This window comes from Schistocerca serialis, chromosome 2 (assembly GCF_023864345.2).
Source record: "Schistocerca serialis cubense isolate TAMUIC-IGC-003099 chromosome 2, iqSchSeri2.2, whole genome shotgun sequence".
NCBI classification, from domain to species: Eukaryota; Metazoa; Arthropoda; class Insecta; order Orthoptera; family Acrididae; genus Schistocerca; species Schistocerca serialis.
The window spans coordinates 875912365-875934066 of record NC_064639.1 but is presented as its reverse complement, the minus strand read 5'-3'; positions in this window follow the sequence as shown (position 1 = coordinate 875934066).

The window sequence follows — 21702 nt, the reverse complement described above, 5'->3', positions numbered from 1 at the left end:
CAACCTGAGCAACCATCTTAAACTGTATGCAGATGATGCCCTTGTTTACCATCTAGTAAAGTCATCAGAAGTTAAAGGGTCAATTGACTTGAATCAAAAATGTCTGTTCAACTAAATACATTGGGATTAGTCATAAACAAATTTAAATAATTACGTAGCTAAAAAATCATGGGAAAGGGGAACCAAAGGCTGTGTCTTATTGATGTGGAACACACAGAAGATGCAAAAAATAAAATAAAAACTACTAAAGGGATTGCTTATGCTACACGTAGAGAAACAGTATGAAAATAGTTCAGTAGACATGCTCAAGGCCAGGTAAAGTTCCAAGTGGGCACTTGGAGCACCAAGCTGAGAGGGATGCCAAAGTTCAAGATTTGTATCCAGTGCTTATTACAATTAGTAGCAAAAACTACATGGACGAAAGTGTGTAATTGCTTGTGTGGAAAAAATGTTCTCAAAGTGACCCTGTCTCTGCCAAGGACTTCAGTATGAAATGCAAATTACTCATGTAGATGGAGAATTGTTGACCATAATTTACTGTAGATTGCTGGACCAGTAAACAGTTTTGTGGCTGGAGGAGTATGTCAGTCTACACAAAGACAGTTGAAATGTTATATGGAACTAATGTCCCATATTGTTAATGCTTTAGCAGAATTACACAACATACTTGAATGAACAGAATCATGTTGCAAAGTGGCATTAAAAATCCAAAACACAAATGTAGGTGCCATGGATAGAGGTAAGCAGGTGGATTTGATGTTCCTTCGCTTTCAATAAACTTCCGATTCAGTAGTACACTGTCTGCTGAAGAAAATGTTTTCTGTGTTATGTCGCAGCCTTTATTAACTACAGTCAATGACTGCAGCTAGCCGGCCGGTGTGGCCGAGCGGTTCTAGGCACTTCAGTCTGGAACCAAGCAACCGTTACGATCGCAGGTTCAAATCCTGCCTCGGGCATGGATGTGTGTGATGTCCTTAGGTTAGTTAGGTTAAAGTAGTTTGAAGTTCTAGGGGACTGATGACCTCAAATGTTAAGTCCCATAGTGCTCAGAGCCATTTGAACCATTTGACTGCAGCTACTCCTTTGTCATACAAATAAACTATAGTAACAATGTGAAGTGAATAATCACAAAAGCACATGACAACTTAGGTTTGTTGGTGAGCTGCTGCGAAAGTAAAATTAATCAATGGAGGTGATCACTTACATAAAACTTGTTTGTAAAATTCTGGAATGTTGTTAAAATGTCAGCCTTATCATTTTGACAGTTTTAAGAATTACAAAGGCAGATTCTTTCTAGCAGTACACACAGTGGTCATCAAATTACGTAAACTTTGTCACAGATAATTCCGGGATATTTTCTCTTCACTGGAGTGCTCTCAAGTTGGTACTTACTTACCTTCTTTCTGCAAGTTCAGGGTAATTCTAGGAATTGTTGGGCCCTGTCTGCCCATAGCACTAATTTCTCTCAAATTTTTAGTGTCTTCATCAGAAGTCATTTTAACACATTTCAGCAGCAGATATATTTCCTGAAAATGGATGTGACAGTTTCTGTTACTATAAACTCTTGCAGCAAAACATAATGAGCATGACGAATGGAGTTCAAACTGACCCTGCATGACTTAAAAGTTAGGCACCCAGAGGTCAATGTAACTTTGTACATGTACACACCATAAGTGGGCATGTAAATTGATTGGTTTGTGGTGTAACATACCTCTTCACTAAATTGACGTATTACCCAATGTCCACCTAGCTGACAAATGGTGATTGCAAAAGTCAAAATTATTTATTACTCAAATAATTCGGAGTCACAAACTGTTTGAAGGATTTTATTATTGTTTGTGCATATAAACTAGTAAGGATGGACACCACACATCTTCAAGACAAGACAACAGCAGCAGTTTAATACATGTTGCAGTACCTGCTGGCTTGACAGTTATGTCATGCTGCAGCATCCCAGCTTGGAGAAGCAGGGTGCACCATCGAATAAAAAGTGTGACGTGACAGTGCAAACGTCAGAACGAACAGAAGGCAATAAGTTATCTGTCAAATCTGATAGAACTTCCATTTATCGTTGTCAGAGTGAGTTTGCGGAGTGTCATGTTGAATGTACAGACTATAAATGTATGTGTTCCTTTACATCCATCAGTTTAATGGAAAATGCAATATAAATATTCTGTGGAGAAGTGCTTGCTAATATTTAGTAGAAAATTGCAATCTTATCAGATCGCAGCAGGGAGGTCAAACTTAATCTACATGGTTTAACGGAATATTTAGTCAAGAATAAAATAAAATTATTCTCAATTACTACCAATGTATATATTCTTAATTAATAACAGGAACACTGAAAGTTGCAATCCTGTGTAACACGTAGAATAGCCAGCAGAGTGCATTAGTGGTGTTCATATTTAGTGTTATCACAAGACCTTGTAGGGTATATAAGGGGCATGAAAAGGGTCAGATGTTGAGTGGCCACTGTAAAAGACACAGAGGGGCCACATACTCATGGGACACAGCATTACCAGCACCTGACTGCTTTCGAAAGAAGCATTATTATGGAATTCTTGATGTCAAATTGTGCAATATCTAGATTTGTGGGCTTTAGGATGTGACAATGGCCCTATATTGGACTGCATGGGAATGTGAGGGCAGGCAGTGTTCTGGTCGACCACATCTGACCACCACAAGTGAGTACTGCCTTATTGTGCACCAAACACATTGTATGCTCTTTGTGCCTGTACCTGTTGTCTGAGAACAAGTAACTGACTTCCTATAACATTCTGTGTCTTCCTACATCATTGGTCAGAGCTGCAGCCAGACTAGGGAATTACTGTCGCATGCATAAGCTGCTATCACAAAACACGATAGCTGCTTTCGGAGTGGTCCCATGATTCGGAAGCATGGACTGCTGATGTGTTCAGCGATGAATCACAGTTCTACACTATACCAGATAACCATTGTTGATGAGTATGACAACGATCTGGGAAGCAGTCCCTTTCTTCTAGTGTAGGCATAGAAGTGTTAGTCATGGTTTGGGTAGCAGTCACATATGATCTCATGTCTTGGCTGGTAGTGACTGAGGGAATTCTTGATGGCCCAATGTTGCACCGAGCGAGGTAGCACAGTGGTTAGCACACTGGACTCATTCGGAAGGACGACGGTTCAATTCCGCATCTGGCCATCCTGATTTAGGTTTTCCATGACTTCCCTAAATCGCTTCAGGCAAATGCTGGGATGGTTCCTTTGAAAGGGCATTGCCGACTTCCATCCCTAATCCAGTGCTGTTTGGTGTTGTTCCCCAAAACAACCTTCAACCAACCCAGTGTTGCATCACGGACATCGTGCGTCCCCCACATGACAAAATTGTGGTGCCATTTTTCAACAGGACACTGGTTGTCTACACATAGCATGTGTTTCTATGCTCTGCCTGATGTATTTGCATGGCTAGCAATATCGCCACATCTGTTCTCACTAGGACATGTGTGGAACCAACTTGGATGTAAACTCCATCCCAGTGCCAGTGTCCAGGATATGAAGGACCAGTTACAACAGTTGTGGGTCAGCTTGCCTCAAGAGAGGATACAATGGCTTTACAACAACCTTCTGAACCAAATCAGTGTGCATATCCAGGCCATAGGCTTTGCAGCACCATACTGTTAATTGGGATCATACTGCAAAATTCTTTGTAAATTTTAATCAATATTCCCAGGTGGTGTATGTTCAGAGCAGAGTGTTTATAGCATATCAGCACAAAGAGTAGTAGGGTGCTTACTAACATGTAGCTGTTCAACAGCTTTTTGAAATTTGGTCAGAAATCCAAAATCTACAGCACCATTAACCTGTGATTTCTTCTACCAAATTTGCAGCTGATTTCATCACGGCAGCAACTGTTTCATTATATTTCCACTATAATTTCCACTGTGCTGCCAAGACAGCCATGGGTCAGTTCTTTTTATATGAGCATGTCTGCAGCATTTTAGCACTTCTGACACATTTCTGTCTTGGAGCAGTAGTATTTTACTGCTCTCATTTCTGCAAGTATTTCTATTTTAATATGCAATCCCATTTTTGCCTACTCACAATGAAACAAATGAAATATAACAATTGCATCTTAATTGTCAGTCCTTTGTCATAAGCCTATACTGCAATCAGACAATGGCTCTTAGTAATTCTGCTCCAGAATCTCAACATGACTCTGTTTAAGTTGTAGTGTAAATTCAACCAACTTCCCAGCACATTCACAAATATTTATTGGTATAAATGGTCGGAGAAAAATATTCTGGTGTGTCTTCTCTCAAGTAGTGCCTGCAGGATGCCACATGAACTGCTGACAACCCAACCAGAGCAAGACACATGCCTCTGATTACACTGCCCAACAATGAAAATGTTTCACTTTCAAAAATAGCTTATCCTTGTGTATTTCTGCATACTAAATTCAAAAATCGCCATAAAAAAGTGAGATCAGCTCTTGCTTTGGAGATATAATGATGTAATTTTTTCCAGCTACATTTTTAGTTCGGGGCTAATTTTGTTTTTGGAGTTCACACATCTGTTAAATGACAAAACACAACATCCTCCAATTGTCTGTAGGTTATAAACTTTATTACTGTTGCTATAAGTTTCATATTGTTCATGTTGTAACTTGCACACAATTTTGAGTTCTCAAGTTCTTCTGAAATGTAAAATTTTCTATAGCAAAATGCCATGGAAATGTGTAAGTTCAGTAAAAATTTTTGTTACATATGTGGCAAAATAATGCTTTCATCATAACACAATTTAATGGCTCTTGTGAAGACAGCCTATCACCATTATCATGGACTCCACATATAAGTTGCAGCTCTTTTTCCATTATACTAATAGAATGGCTGAAAAATAAAAAAGTCTGGGACTTCTGCTGTGCCTATGTTTTATGTTGAGTCTACAAACCATAAAATAAATGCTATTGGTGCTCAATTCTACCAATAAAGGCAGGAGTGTAAAGAAAATTCTTCAGCACGCTAATCTTCCATCTGGTATTGGATCTATTCCACATTCAGACAGTTTACCAGTTCCTATTCCACACCTTGAGCTTGAAGTAGAAAATGAAGACAGTATGGAAGAAGAAGAACCCAACAAACCCACATCCCATGAGTCTAATTCTATGAAAAAAATTATCAACCTTGTTGTGGAGTGAAAGAGTGTAGTGAGAGAACATGCAGACAGGACTGCAAGCATCCTTAACTAACTTGACACACAACACTTTTTAGTTCAAATAACATGACAGAGTATTTGAAATGGACATGAGTTGTACTTTCACCAGCTAAATGATACAGAAAATTACCAGCCTGCCCCACTGTTGTCACAATCCAAACTAATAGAATCAGTTATAAGAGAGAAGTTAGAGAATTTCTTAATGTATATCAGCTCTCCAGTGAAAAATAGTTCAGTTTACAAAGCAATTAAGTACAGAATCACCCAAATTAAATTTGCAAAAGCCATCATTAAAGGACTGGGTAATGATGACTATATCAAAGGCATATTTTTAGACCAATCCCAAGATTTTACAATGATGGCAATAAAATTCTACTAAAGAAGGTAGAGGAAAAGTGGCCAATCATTAGTTCTGATCATATTTGGGAATCATGGTATAAGGATTGAACAGGTGTTGAATGAAACAAAAAGTTTAACAAAGCATTTAAAATGTCTGAAACACATTAACATAGCAGTTCCTCCTTGGCGTAATATCTTATTGTTAGAGTCAATGTTGCTCTATCCAGGCAGTGTCAGACCAATTCTTCTTCTTCTTCTTTTTAAATAGTCATAAAGATTAACTATAAACTGTCCTGTTGAAGCCATAGTTTCCCAGAAGCACCCCTAGCTGCTTTTACTCTTATTTATTTCTGTTCTTGTTCATCCAGTAATTGTCTTCAACGGCTCTCAACATAAAAACTCACTGCTGTCATTTTTAATGTTTTCAGTATCTTTGTTATGCATTTTTATTAATTGTATTTATCTTTCAAGCTTGCTTCCTCCATTAAGTTGTTGAATTTTATCTTCACTGCAGAGAAACAGTGCCAATATCATCAGAAAATTGAAAGTGGTTCAGATATGTTTCATTAATATGTATTCATTCTTTGTTTTCCCAGCTAAAGGATTTGAAAAATTGCTGTAGAACTGTGAATTTATCCATGACTGGATGTGAGGTCATCATTGTAATCAACTTGAAAGTTGAGATGTGTGGCTGAACCTGCATTTTAGGTTTCAAGCTTCCCTGGAAGTGCTAAGAACAGTTTTGGTGTAAAGGAACCTCACTGCCTGACTCCCCATTCAATTCTGAATTTCTCACCATCCCGATGAAGTCTATAAGTCATAATTAACCTTCAGCAAACAGAAGTTGAATCTATCCCTTGTTTAACAAAGTCTGTCAGTGTCATTTGGTTGAAACATAATCAAAACCTTTCACAAACTCTATGAATCATGTACAGAATGGTAATTTGTGCTCATTGCTATCTTCTGTAGTTTCTTTGATGACTTTCGAATAACTCATTGTACTGTTTCCACTTTTTTGTGCATTACAGATATTAGTCTTATAGGTGTATCACTTTTTTTTTCTTGTCTGTCCCCTTTGGTGTGATAGAGTATATTTAGTGTTGTTCCAGTTTCATAAACATTGTGTAAATAAGTTTGCAAGTTCCATTCATATAGCTTTTCCACCAGCTTTACTCATTGCTATTGAAACACTATCATCTCCTTGCACTGTGTATCTTTTTTCATACCTAGAATGCTTTGATGTGTATCTTCTGGCATTGCTTGCATTTCATCATTTTCATTATTATATATCTGCACTAAATAAACAGTTTAATGAAATCTTGGAATGTTTGTACAGTTTTCTCTCTTTTGTTAGATACTGTCATCTGCCATCTTCATTGATAAAAATTTTCTGGCTTTTTATTCATATTTTTATTGTTTACAGTTGTTTGTCTTACCAAATTTTCATTGTATCATATCTTATCCTTTTGAACACATTTCTGAATATTTTTCTATTGTCTTCCTATCATTTTTTATGGAAGCCTTGTACCTTTTCTTTAACAGCTGACTTGTTCCATGTTAAAACTGTTTTTCAAACAGGATGGTGGTTTCAGTTGTCTGAGATGACACTTTAATTGTCAGAGTCTTTTTGTTGAGCCTATCCGCGACTCAGCACCTCTGCTATATGGTGAGTAGAAGCTTTCCTTTTCATTTCTACATCACTTGAACCGCACTTGCTGTTTGCATAAGTACCTTTTTCTTCTCATCCATACTATGCAGCCAGGAACTGTTTAAATAATGCTATGTAAGGGATAGTAAATATGTGACACAAATTAGCAATAAAACTCCTTTGAGAGTACGCAATATAGTAGAAGATTATGTGCATAGAGTCATGTCCTCCTTTCATCTCTTTCATTTCAATATCTCGTAAATCATGAAGGAACTGAGAATTGGGAAAGCATGAATGGAAAGGTAAATATCTCATCATTGTCCTGACATCAGCCACATTTTGCCATTATTTTTGTACAAACAACACAATAGTATTGTTATTGCAGAGTGTCGTCTGTTCAAATGAAATCAGTGGGAATGAAATCTTGCAAGATGCACTAACAAAAAAATGAAATCGGTGCAAACTGATCCAATATGATGAACCTCCAACATTATAAATATTCAGTGACAGTTGACAATTTGGTACAGAGTGTGACTTGAACCCAAATTTCCAGCATAGTGCAACTTGTGACAAGGTAAGCTACTATCTTCTGTGCTGACCTGTTTCCCCAGTAATGCCATTTCAACATACTCCATTGAAGGATCTCTGGTAGCTGTATTTGCAAATCATAGGTGGAATTATCAGGGACAATGAAAGTCTGAATCAGGGAGGATTCATACTCGGACCACCTAATGTTTAAGGTGACTACTAGTGATAAGCAGAAAATCTGGGTTGAATCCCAGTCTGGCACAAAGTTTGAACTGTCACTACATATTCAAAATTTTAATTATTCATTACTGCTGCAGATCAGTTTTAAATTAATATTTGAACAAAGAACAAATCACAGGTTAGTTTATGAACATTGTGTTGGGGAATTGGTACATCCTTACCCTGACCCTCTTTCTTTCTTATGGTAGTATGTTTATGGAGTGGAGAAAATTCCCTCCACTCCCTACCCATACCTGTGGAAATCTCTTCTTTCTTTCTTTGTGCACAAGGCAGTCCTGCATGACAGCGCTAAAGAAATGTGTGCAGTTTGTGCAATCACTGAGTGTGTTCACTAATTCTGCAGTGACTAGTGATGAGATATCAAAAAATGACACAACATTAGTTTTGACAGCACCAACTAACTTGTTACCAGGTATACATATGCAAAACAGTGTTGTACTTTATTCCACAAGATTTCGGGATTGCAGCCGGATCTCGTCGACTTCTTTCCACGATATTTCGGCTGACAACCTTACAGCCATCTTCAGGTGAGTGTTTGACACTGGAGATTACTAGTGCAAGTCGCTCTATTTATACGTAAAAGTGCCGCAAGACGCGCATGCGCAAGTTACCGTTGCATGCGCCACCTGTCGATTCCAAGGCCCTCTACAATATTACTGCACCTATGGAGCACAAACGAATGCGTGATACGAGTAAAACATGCACGCAGACGTGTCCAAAACAATAAAATGCAAAATTTCAATATTAAAATTAAAATTACTTGTCGCTCGACATGTCAGACGCCATAAAAAGTTTTCTTTTGGTTGATATTAAAGAAATCAACGGGTCCCAGGCCTTATTCAATTGAAAGCCGCCATCACGATTAATGAGATTTTCCACCAAACCTATTTCCACGGATTCCTTAACAACTGAATCCCAGAAGGATCTCGATGGGGCCAAGATTTTCGTTGCAGAATAATCCATAGTATGTCCTGTGGAAATACAATGTTCGGCTATGGCTGACTTACTGGGCTGTAAAAGGCGAGTGTGGCGCTCATGTTCAACGCAGCGGTCGTGTACTGTGCGTGTGGTTTGACCAATGTAGGCTTTCCCACACTCGCAAGGTATTTTATAAATTCCAGCCTTCCGTAATCCCAGATCATCCTTGGCTGAGCCCAGAAAAGCACGAGTCTTTGTAGGTGGCCGGAAGATTGCTTTCACACGATGTTTCTTTAAAATTCTGCCTACTTTCGACGAAATTTTACCGACATATGGGAGAAATGCCTCGACTTAAACACCTCCTTATCCTCTTGATCTTGTAGGTGGTCACGTTTTTTCATTCTTAGAGCAGTACTGACCTGATGTGCAGAATATCCATTATGTTGAAACACAGATTTCAAGTGCTCTAATTCGTCTGCAAGGCTGTCTTTATCAGACACGACATGTGCCCTATGCACCAATGTTTGAAGGACGCCCATAGTTTGTGACAGGTGATGACAGCTTGACGCCTGCAGGTACAGGTCCGTATGCGTGGGTTTTCGATAGACAAAATGCCCCAATGACCCATCCACCTTGTGATTAACCATGACATCCAGAAATGATAGGCAACCATCCTTTTCAACTTCCATCGTAAACTGAATGTTTGTGTGGATGGAATTCAGATGTTGTAAAAACCGTGACAGCTCTTCTTCACCGTGAGGCCACACTACAAAAGTATTGTCCACGTATTGCCAGAAGACTGTTGGTTTAAACATCGCCGAATCGAGAGCCCTCTCCTCAAAGTCTTCCATATAAAAGTTTGCTACCAGAGGGGACAGAGGACTACTCGTGGCAACACCGTCAAGTTGCTCAAAATATTCATTATTAAATAGAAAGTAAGTAGAGGAAAGGGCGTGGTGAAACAGTGCTGTTATATCGGTCATAAACTTATTGCCAATAAGTGACAATGAATCCAAAAGAGGGACCCTCGTGAAGAGTCAAACGACATCGAAACGTTATAACAAGTCCGAATCCTTCAGCTGTAGTGTTCTCAGTCTGTTGATAAAGTCAGCAGAGTTGCGATTATGGTGCGTACATTTGCCAACAAAAGGTGACAGTAGTGAAGCCAGATGACTAGATAAATCATATGTCGGCGCACCGACATTGCTCACTATGGGGCGTAAGGGCACATTATCCTTATGGATCTTTGGAAGACCATATGACCTCGGTGGAACAGAACTGTGAGGTCTCAATCTATTCACAACTTCTTGTGGCAGAGAAGAGGAGTTTAGCAACTCTGACGTTTTCCTTTCTACTCTCCGAGTAGGGTCTTTATCAAGCTTCCTGTACGTTGTCTCACTCAGCAAACTATATATCTTCTGGTCATACATATCACGTGGCAACAGCACAGTGGCATTCCCCTTATCCGCCAGAAGGACCACCGTCTGAGGATCTTCCCGTAACTTGCGCAGCGCAGAACTTTCCATTGAAGAAATGTTGCTCTTCTGAGGCCGAGTTCCCGTAAGGGCGCGACATGTTTCCCGCCTGATTTCTTCTGCTGCTTCACTGGATAGTCTGTACTTGGGAAAGGTCTGAACTTCACACCGACACCTAGGACCTTACCTTTAACAGATTTTATTAGTGCTGTTGAAGAAGCTGTCAGGCCTCTATCCAGTGAAGCAGCAGAAGAAATCAGGCGGGAAACATGTTGCGCCCTTACGAGAACTCGGCCTCAGAAGAGCAACATTTGTTCAATGGAAAGGGCTGCACTGCGCAAGTTACGGGAAGATCCTCAGATGGTGGTCCTTCTGGCGGATAAGGGGAATGCCACTGTGCTGTTGCCACGTGATATGTATGACCAGAAGATATATAGTTTGCTGAGTGAGACAACGTACAGGAAGCTTGATAAAGACCCTACTCGGAGAGTAGAAAGGAAAACGTCAGAGTTGCTAAACTCCTCTTCTCTGCCGCAAGAAGTTGTGAATAGATTGAGACCTCACAGTTCTGTTCCACCGAGGTCATATGGTCTTCCAAAGATCCATAAAGATAATGTGCCCTTACGACCCATAATGAGCAATGTTGGTGCTCCGACATATGATTTATCTAGTCATCTGGCTTCGCTACTGAGACCTTTTGTTGGCAAATGTATGCACCATATTTGCAAATCTGCTGACTTTATCAACAGACTGAGAACACTACAGCTGAAGGATTCGGACTTGTTAGTAAGTTTCGATGTCGTTCGACTCTTCACGAGGGTCCCTCTTTTGGATTCATTGTCACTTATCAGCAATAAGTTTACGGCCGATATAACGGCGCTGTTTCACCATGCCCTTTCCTCTACTTACTTTCTATTTAATAATGAAATTTTGACAACTTGATGGTGTTGCCATGGGTAGTCCTCTGTCCCCTCTGGTAGCAAACTTTTATATGGAAGACTTAGAGGAGAGGGCTGTCGATTCGGCGATGTTGAAACCAACAGTCTTCTGGCAATACGTGGACAATACTTTTGTAGTGTGGCCTCACGGTGAAGAAGAGCTGTCACGGTTTTTACAACATCTGAATTCCATCCACACAAACATTCAGTTTACGATGGAAGTTGAAAAGGATGGTTGCCTATCATTTCTGGACGTCATGGTTAATTGCAAGGTGGATGGGTCATTGGGGCAATCTGTCTATTGAAAACCCACGCATATGGATCTGTACCTGCAGGTGTCAAGCTGTCATCACCCGTCACAAACTATGGGCGTCCTTTGAACGTTGGTGCATAGGGCACATGTCGTGTCTGATAAAGACAGCCTTGCAGACGAATTAGAGCACTTGAAATCTGTGTTTCAACATAATGGATATTCTGCACATCAGGTCAGTACTGCTCTAAGATGAAAAAACGTGACCACCTACAAGATCAAGAGGATAAGGAGGTGTTTAAGTCCAGAGCATTTCTCCCATATGTTGGTAACATTTCATCGAAAGTAGGCAGTATTTTAAAGAAACATCGTGTGAAAGCAATCTTCCGGCCACCTACAAAGACTCGTGCTCTTCTGGGCTCAGCCAAGGATGGTCTGGGATTACGGAAGGCTGGAATTTATAAAATACCTTGCGAGTGTGGGAAAGCCTACATCGGTCAGACCACATGCACAGTACACGACCTCTGCATTGAACATGAGCGCCACACTCGCCTTTTACAGCCCAGTAAGTCGGCCATAGCCGAACATTGTACTTCCACAGGATATACTATGGATTATTCTGCAATGAAAATCTTGGCCCCATCGAGATCCTTCTGGGATTCAGTTGTTAAGGAATCCGTGGAAATATGTTTGGCAGAAAATCTCATTAATCGTGATGGCGGCTTTCAATTGAATAAGGCCTGGGACCCGTTGATTTCTTTAATATCAACCAAAAGAAAACTTTTTATGGCGTCTGACATGTCGAGCGACAAGTAATTTTAATTTTAATATTGAAATTTTGCATTTTATTGTTTTGGACACGTCTGCGTGCATGTTTTACTTGTATCACGCATTCGTTTGTGCTCCATAGATGCAGTAATATTGTAGAGGGCCTTGGAATCGACAGGTGGCGCGTGCAATGGTAACTTGCGCATACGCGTCTTGCGGCACTTTTACGTATAAATAGAGCGACTTGCACTAGCAATCTCCAGTGTCAAACACTCGCCTGAAGATGGCTGTAAGGTTGTCAGCCGAAATATCATGGAAAGGAGTCTACGAGATCCGGCTGCAATCCTGAAATCTTGTGGAATATTCGATATGCTGGGAAAACTTCAAGAGTCTGTGTTGTACTTACTATATAAATTATTGTGAAAATATCACTATGGTTAATTATATAACTGTGTGTATGTAGTGCAGCTTACTCACAGTCTTCACTAATGGGATATTTTCATGTTCACTATCTGACACATTATAAAAGTTACGAAATAGTGTGAAAATTTTTCTTGTCATGTACACAACAAAATTGCGACTATTGCTTTTGTTGATTATGTCGTTCCAGATTGACACTCCCATTAAGTAGCACGTTGTATGTGACAATGATCCTTATTATACAATCTCCCAATGCCATCCCCATTACATAGATACTACAAATATAGTTAGTTTCATATTCCACATGTCGTTCTACATGATAAATCTTAATTATGTGGAACAAGTCATTTTATGTTCATATCGCAAATTAATTTGTAAATATGCCTACATGCTGAACTTTTATGATATTTTTCCAATCCACCATCTTTTACATTTTACAATAATAGAAATTCTTCTACAGAACAGAATAAGTTGTAAAGGAGAAACATTTTCAGTTTGTTTTCAAATTTTACTTTTTTATCTGTCAGACTTCTTATAATACCACTGGGTAAATTATCAAAAATTTTAGTTTCAGCGTTTTGCACCCCTTTTATGCTAAATAAAACCTTAGTGTGCTGTAAAGGATGTCAGTTTTCCTTCTGGTATCATAATTATGTGCATCACTGTTCCTTCTGAACGGAAGTGGATTATTTACAACAAACATCTTGAGGGAATAAATATACGGTGAAGCAGTAATCAGAATGCCCAAACAGATATCTACAAGATGATCATGGGTGAGCAGATGGCATTAATATTGTAGTCAATCCAAGCTTACATGCAGAAACAGAAGAAATAGCAAACAACTGTCTTAAAAGTGTCATTGACTAGTTTTCTGTGAATGGTCTTACCCTCAGTTTTAAGAAAGACACTACATATTCAGTTCTGCACATCTAGGGGTACTACACCAATGATAAGTGTAACACATGGTGGAGAAACAATAAATGGGGTGGAAACTTCAAAACTCTTTGGTATCCATATTGATGAGAATCTAAGCAGGAAAAAACACATTTGGAACTCCTAAAACAACATAGTTCAGCCACATTTCCACTTAGAATCATTGCAAATCTTGGGACAAAATGAATCAGTAGGTTGAGGTATTTTGCAATTTTCATTCAATAATGTCATATGGAATAATGTTTGGGGCAATTCACATTATTGAATGAAAATTGCAAAATAAGTCAACTTACTGATTTGTCTTGTCCCAAGATCTACACTGATTCTAAGTGCAAATGTGGCTGGACCATGTTGTTTTAGGAGTTCCAAATGTGTTTTTTCCAGTTTAAATTCTCATCAATATGGACACCAAAGATTTTGAAGTTCCCGCCCTATTTATTGTTTCCCCACCATGTGTTACACTTACCATTGGTGTAGTACCCCTACATGTGCAAAACTGAATATGTAGTGTTTTTCTTAAAACTGGGGGTAAGACCATTCACAGAAAACCAGTCAATGACACTTTTCAGAACATTGTTTGCTGTTTCTTCTGTTTCTGTATGTAAGCTTGGATTCACTACAATATTAATGTCATCTGCAAAAAGAACTGATTCTCTAGTTGTTTATTAGGCAGAAGATCTTTTACATAGATGAGGCACAATAATGAACCTAAGACTGAGCCTTGGGGAACCCCATACATGTTTTCTCCTCAGCCAGTATAAGGTCCCCAGATTACATTGGTTGAATTACTGACTACAGCTTTCTGCATTTTTTTGGTTAGATATGACACTGAAACTTCCTGGCAGATTAAAACTGTGTGCCGGAGCAAGACTCGAACTTGGGACCTGTGCCTTTCGCAGGCAAGTGCTCTACTAACTGAGCTACTCAAGCACGACTCATGACCTGCCCTCACAACTTTACTTCCGCTAGTACCTCGCCTCCTACCTTCCAAATTTCACAGAAGCTCTCTGCTGCAGAGTGACATTTCATTTTGGAAACATCCCCCAGGCTGTGGCAAAGCCATGCCTCCACAATATCCTTTCTTCCAGGAGTGCTAGTTCTGTAAGTTTCGCAGGAGAACTGGAAGATAGGAAGATAGGATGCAAGGTACTTGTGGAAGTAAAGCTACGAGGGCAGGTCATGAGTCATGCTTGGGTAGCTCAGTTGGTAGAGCACTTGCCCATGAAAGGCAAAGGTCCCAAGTTCGAGTCTCGGTCTGACAGACAGTTTTAATCTGCCAGAAAGTTTCAAATCAGCTCACACTCCGCTACAGAGAGAAAATTTCTTTCTGGATATATGACATTATCCATTGGTTGGGAATACCATCAATCTGATAAAATTTCAATTTATTTAGGAGAATGCTGTGATTCACATAGTCAAATGCCTTAGATAGGTCACAGAAAATACCAACCAGTGCTATTTTATTATTTAATGCTTGTAAAATTTGGTGTGTGAACATGTAAAGGACTTTCTCAATAGGTCAACTCTTCTTAAATCCAAACTGATTTGCTGAGGACATTATTGTTGTTCAGATAAGATACATGCCCTCTCAAAACTTTTGGAAAATGGTGTCAGCAATGCAACAGGTCAGTAGCTATTGAGTTATTAACATCTCTCCTGTTCCTCTTTCTTAAATAGGGGCTTGACAACACCATACTGAAGTATCTCTGGAAAAATACTTTGAATTAGTGACACATTATGTATTTCAGATAAGACTGGGCTAACTATAAGGGAAGAAATCTTTATTTCTCTATTGGAAACACCATCAAAACCAGATGACCTTTTATTCTTGAGAGAATATCTAATTTTCTTAATCTCAGTGGGAGAAGTTGACCATTCATTCATATGATTGAATTTTATGAGAGTTACTTTTTTTTAACATACTGCTGTGATTTTTGTCTTGAACTGTTTCTCCCTATGGTTCCTACTATATTTAAGGAATGATTATTAATATTTGCTACCTGTGATATAAATACAAAGTCAAATAGGGGTAATGCAGGAGTAGGTTTAATAATGCATAAAAAATAGGAATGTGGGTAAGCTACTACAAACAGCATAGTGAACGCATTATTGTGGCCAAGATAGACACGAAGCCCATGCCTACTACAGTAGTACAAGTTTATATGCCAACTAGCTCTGCAGATGATGAAGAAATTGAAGAAATGTATGACGAAATAAAAGAAATTATTCAGATAGTGAAGGGAGACGAAAATTTAATAGTCATGGGTGACTGGAATTCGAGAGTAGGAAAAGGGAGAGAAGGAAACATAGTAGGTGAATATGGATTGGGGGTAAGAAATGAAAGAGGAAGCCGCCTGGTAGAATTTTTCACAGAGCACAACTTAATCATAGCTAACATTTGGTTCAAGAATCATAAAAGAAGGTTGTATACATGGAAGAAGCCTGGAGATACTGACAGATTTCAGATAGATTATATAATGGTACGACAGAGATTTAGGAACCAGGTTTGAAATTGTAAGACATTTCCAGGGGCAGATGTGGACTCTGACCACAATCTATTGGTTATGAACTGTAGATTAAAACTGAAGAAACCGCAAAAAGGTGGGAATTTAAGGACATGGGATCTGAATAAACTGACTAAACCAGAGGTTGTACAGAGTTTCAGGGAGAGCGTAAGGGAACAAATGACAGGAATGGGGGAAAGAAATACAGTAGAAGAAGAATGGGTAGCTCTGAGGGATGAAGTAGTGAAGGCAGCAGAGGATCAAGTAGGTAAAAAGATGAGGGCTAGTAGAAATCCTTGGGTAATAGAAGAAATATTGAATTTAATTGATGAAAGGAGAAAATATAAAAATGCAGTAAATGAAGCATGCAAAAAGGAATACAAACGTCTCAAAAATGAGATCAACAGGAAGTGCAAAATGGCTAAGCAGGGATGGCTAGAGGATAAATGTGAGGATGTAGAGGCTTATCTCACTAGGGGTAAGACAGATACTGCCTACATGAAGATTAAAGAGACCTTTGGAGAAAAGAGAACCACTTGTATGAATATTAAGAGCTCAGATGGAAACCCAGTTCTAAGCAAAGAAGGGAAAGCAGAAAGGTGGAAGGAGTATACAGAGGGTCTATACAAGGGCGATGTACTTGAGGACAATATTATGGAAATGGAAGAGGATGCAGATGAAGATGAAATGGGAGATATGATACTGCGTGAAGAGTTTGACAGAGCACTGAAAGACCTGAGTCGAAACAAGGCCCCAGGAGTAGACAACATTCCATTAGAACTACTGACGGCCTTGGGAGAGCCAGTCCTGACAAAACTCTACCATCTGGTGAGCAAAATGTATGAGACAGGCGAAATACCCTCAGACTTCAAGAAGAGTATAATAATTCCAATCCCAAAGAAAGCAGGTGTTGACAGATGTGAAAATTACTGAACTATCAGTTTAATAAGTCACGGCTGCAAAATACTAACGCGAATTCTTTACAGACGAATGGAAAAACTAGTAGAAGCCAACCTCGGAAAAGATCAGTTTGGATTCCGTAGAAATATTGGAACACATGAGGCAATACTGACCCTACAACTTATCTTAGAAGCTAGATTAAGGAAAGGCAAACCTACGTTTCTAGCATTTGTAGACTTAGAGAAAGCTTTTGACAATGTTGAGTGGAATACTCTCTTTCAAATTCTGAAGGTGGCTGGGGTAAAATATAGGGAGCGAAAGGCTATTTACAATTTGTATAGAAACCAAATGGCAGTTATAAGAGTTGAGAGACATGGAAGGGAAGCAGTGGTTGGGAAGGGAGTGAGACAGGGTTGTAGCCTCTCCCCGATGTTATTCAATTTGTATATTGAGCAAGCAGTGAAGGAAACAAAAGAAAAATTCGGAGTAGGTATTAAAATCCATGGAGAAGAAATAAAAACTTTGAGGTTTGCTGATGACATTGTAATCCTGTCAGAGACAGCAAAGGACTTGGAAAAGCAGTTGAATGGAATGGATGGTGTCTTGAAAGGAGGATACAAGATGAACATCAACTAAAGCAAAACGAGGATAATGTAATGTAGTCGAATTAAGTTGGATGATGCTGAGGGTGTTACATTAGAAAATGAGACACTTAAAGTAGTAAAGGAGTTTTGCTGTTTGGGGAGCAAAATAACTGATGACGGTCGAAGTAGAGAGTATATAAAATGTAGACTGGCAATGGGAAGGAAAGCGTTTCTGAAGAAGAGAAATTTGTTAACATCGAGTATAGATTTAAGTGTCAGGAAGTCGTTTCTGAAAGTATTTGTATGGAGTGTAGCCATTTATGCCAGTGAAACATGGACAATAAATAGTTTGGACAAGAAGAGAATAGAAGCTTTCGAAATGTGGTGCTACATAAGAATGCTGAAGATTAGATAGGTAGATCACATAACTAATGAGGAGGTGTTGTATAGGATTGGGGAGAAGACAAGTTTGTGGCACAACTTGACTAGAAGAAGGGATCGGTTGGTAGGACATATTCTGAGGCATCAAGGGATCACCAATTTAGTATTGGAGGGCAGCGTGGAGGGTAAAAATCGTAGAGGGAGACCAAGCAGATTCAGAAGGATGTAGGTTGCAGTAGGTACTGGGAGATGAATAAACTTGCACAGGATAGAGTAGCATGGAGAGCTGCATCAAACCAGTCTCAGGACTGAAGACCACAACAACAACCTGTGATTCATCATTTACAGATCTTCCATTCAGTTCAATAGTTATGGTATCCCATCCTGTGGCTGGCTGTCCTGTGTCTCATTTCATTATATTCTGTATAACCTTAAATTTGTTGTCAGAATTACTGATTTCTGGCATTATATGCATGTTCCTTGATTCTTAATAACTTTCTTAGCCATTATGAGTAGTTTTTGTAGTGTGCAACTACAGGATCTCTACTTCTGCTTGCCAACAGATACATGTCCTTTTCCTTGCATGAGATACATTACTCTCCTAGTGATCCATGGGTTTTTACATGACTATTTAATGTTCTTTCTGCAGAAAGCTATTTTCTAATACTGATATGAATTTATCATAGAATGGATTAAATTTTATGTTAGCATTTGGTTCACTGTAAATTTCATCCCATGTTATCTCATGCAAACTATTCTTAAAAACATTTGTCCTGGATTCTTTATTCTAACTGATTTCCGCTGAGGAACATCCATGCTGTAAAGCACTATCTTATTTATCCTAACTAAATGTGCATCATGATAAGAGATTTGTTACTTGGTAAACAGTCACTTTCTTGCTTTGAGCATCACCAAACAAAACATTATCAACTAGGGCCCTACTATATTTATCCTCCAGAGGTGTAAAGTTAATTACGGAGATCAAATTGTAGTATCCAAATTAGGTTTCAAGATCATTTTTCCTACCAAAATATTTCAGAAAATCTGCATTGCATTCACCACAGAGTATTAAATGCTTGCTGCTGTCTGACAGATAGCATAATAAGAATCCAGATTCCTTACAAACAGTTCAAAATTTCCCGGTGGGGATATGTATGCAATTACAATACAAATTGAATCATTTTTCAATATTAATTCACAAACACACACTTCTATGTGCTGACTGCTACAAAATCTACTTGTATCAATGTTTCTGAACTTGTCTTCTGTCTTCAATGTGTAACAACTCATCCTTTTTCCCATATTAGTTATTCCATTTCCCATGTTAGTGATGCATGACTAAGTTGCTACAGTATAATCTTTTACAAGTATCTTACCTAACACGGTGATTATGTGGTGCTTGGATAGGCACAGGATGTCAGTCTCTTCAGAACTCTCTACATTTTTCACACAGACAAGAAGCTTTTCTATCTTATTAGTCAATCCTCTAATATGTCAATCAAGTTAGTTAACCTTACTTTTTTGTGCATTCTTAATCATTTTGTGCTGCTCTTCTATTATTTTGACTTCCTTCAAAACAGGGTTCCTCGATCCTGATTTTAACCTAAAAAAGATTCCTCTCTGACACCAGAAACCACAGGGATCTTACTTTATGTGATGGTGGCTCCCTACGTATTAACTGCAAGAAATTCAGCCAATCTATCTTTCCCTCTCCTATTTAGGTGGAGGCTATGTCTAGTACATCCCCATCTCCCAATTATAGCAACAGGCACTTCATTTCATTCAGGAGCAGCCCAGTCAACCCAGTGTGCTCAACTCAGTGTTCACATGGCTCACAGCAGTGTTAACTAGGGGCATGTCATGGCACTGCAGGACCTCCACAAAACTCACATTTTGTGTGTAGTCGCTACTGCTGTTTCATTCAGATTGCCCCTAATGTTGTAACTACTGTCCCTGCTTTACCTACTACAATAACCTGATGCTCATTGCCAAAATCTTTGAACAAATTATGTCCTCTGTAACTGGGATAAGGTCAACAGTCAGCTCCACAATACTGGGACCTGATACCCTGTTCCTAATTTGTTCTGTACCATCTGACCACTCCCATGGCTGTTACCTAGCACAAAGACTCTTTTCTTCTTACTCTCTTTTGATACCAACCTATTCTGAGTTTCTTTGCTAGATATCTGCTGTGACATACAGCTGGATGAGGCTCTTCAGGTAACACGTCAAATTTATTTGCTACTGTAAGCTGAAATGTAGATTTGCCCTTTGCTTGTTACTTTTTCCCTGTTCCCAAGAGCTTTTACCCCTTCAGCCTACTGAGTTCAAATTTTGTGTGTTCAAGTTCAATGTGAAAGACACAAATCCTTGCCCCTTTTTCAGTGATTCTCTTGTCATTTTAGCAGAGCCTACAGTTCTATGGGAGAGCCTCATTGAGTTCCCCTTTCATTTCCTCACTGCAATCACCCCAGTGAAATTCCAACCCATAGTCTACACATACCACTCCCTCTTTCACTATCCTATGGCAACATCCACATTTATCACGTATTGCAACACAGATTACACATTTAAAAATATAATTAAATCACTTAGCACACTTAAGACAAATTTTTGTTATTTATGAGCTGGAAAAATTAGGTCTACAGGTTTGTGCTTCAGATGAATGATAGAGCGTAAGAGGTTAATTATTCCTCTTACAATGAGAATTCAGCCCTTGCTTAAGTGCAGTATCTGTCATTAATTTAATCACAATAGAATGTAACTTTTAAGGTAACTTTAAGGCACGCAAACTGTATGTAAGCACTACTAGTGCAAAGGTTTATAAATTTATGCTACTTTCTGGCTCTATGAACTTAATAATGAATGGACATATTCTACTAAAATTTCTGGGAAGAAAAACTGGACAATTAAATGGGATTCTCTAATTTAACTGAGCCACCACATAAACAAAAGAATAAGAAGCAGTTTGCATATTTCATGCAACAAAAACTTTTTTGTTATTATTGGCAGATAACTGAAGATGCGTCAACTGTGTGAAACGCATCATCAACAATAAAGCCTATAGCAATGGAGAGTGGTTTTTTTTTAAATTATAAATAGTCTGTAATTTACATGCATTCATTTTATTCACACATCTTGGTCTGTAAATCGCAAAATAATGGAGAGTCTTCAAGGGTGCAGAGTGGATCTAGTTCAACCACTAGTGGACAGTTCTGTAAACTGTACTGACAACAAATTATGACTAGTGCTAACCTAGTCTTAGTGATAATGGGAATATCTTTTAAATTACTTTATATAGGTTTATGTACATTAGGATGAAACATACATTAGGATGAAATAAGATATTGTGAAAAAAACTTTGGTTCTTTTACTTGTACTACCCAGCTGCTGTTTCTATCCAATACTTTACATAGACCACTATCAGCTATCTATATACTGGCAAAAGTAAATCTGTTTACTATAACTATTACAGTTATATGGAATATTATGAAAAGGATAGACTGATACTCACCTATATAGCACAGGTATTGAGTTGCAGACAGGCACATCAAAAAGACTACTAAAGTACTAAACACATAAGGTTTTGATTTGATCAGAAGGCCTTCATCTGAAATAGACAACATTCACACACACACACACACACACACACACACACACACACACACACACATACACACACGACCACT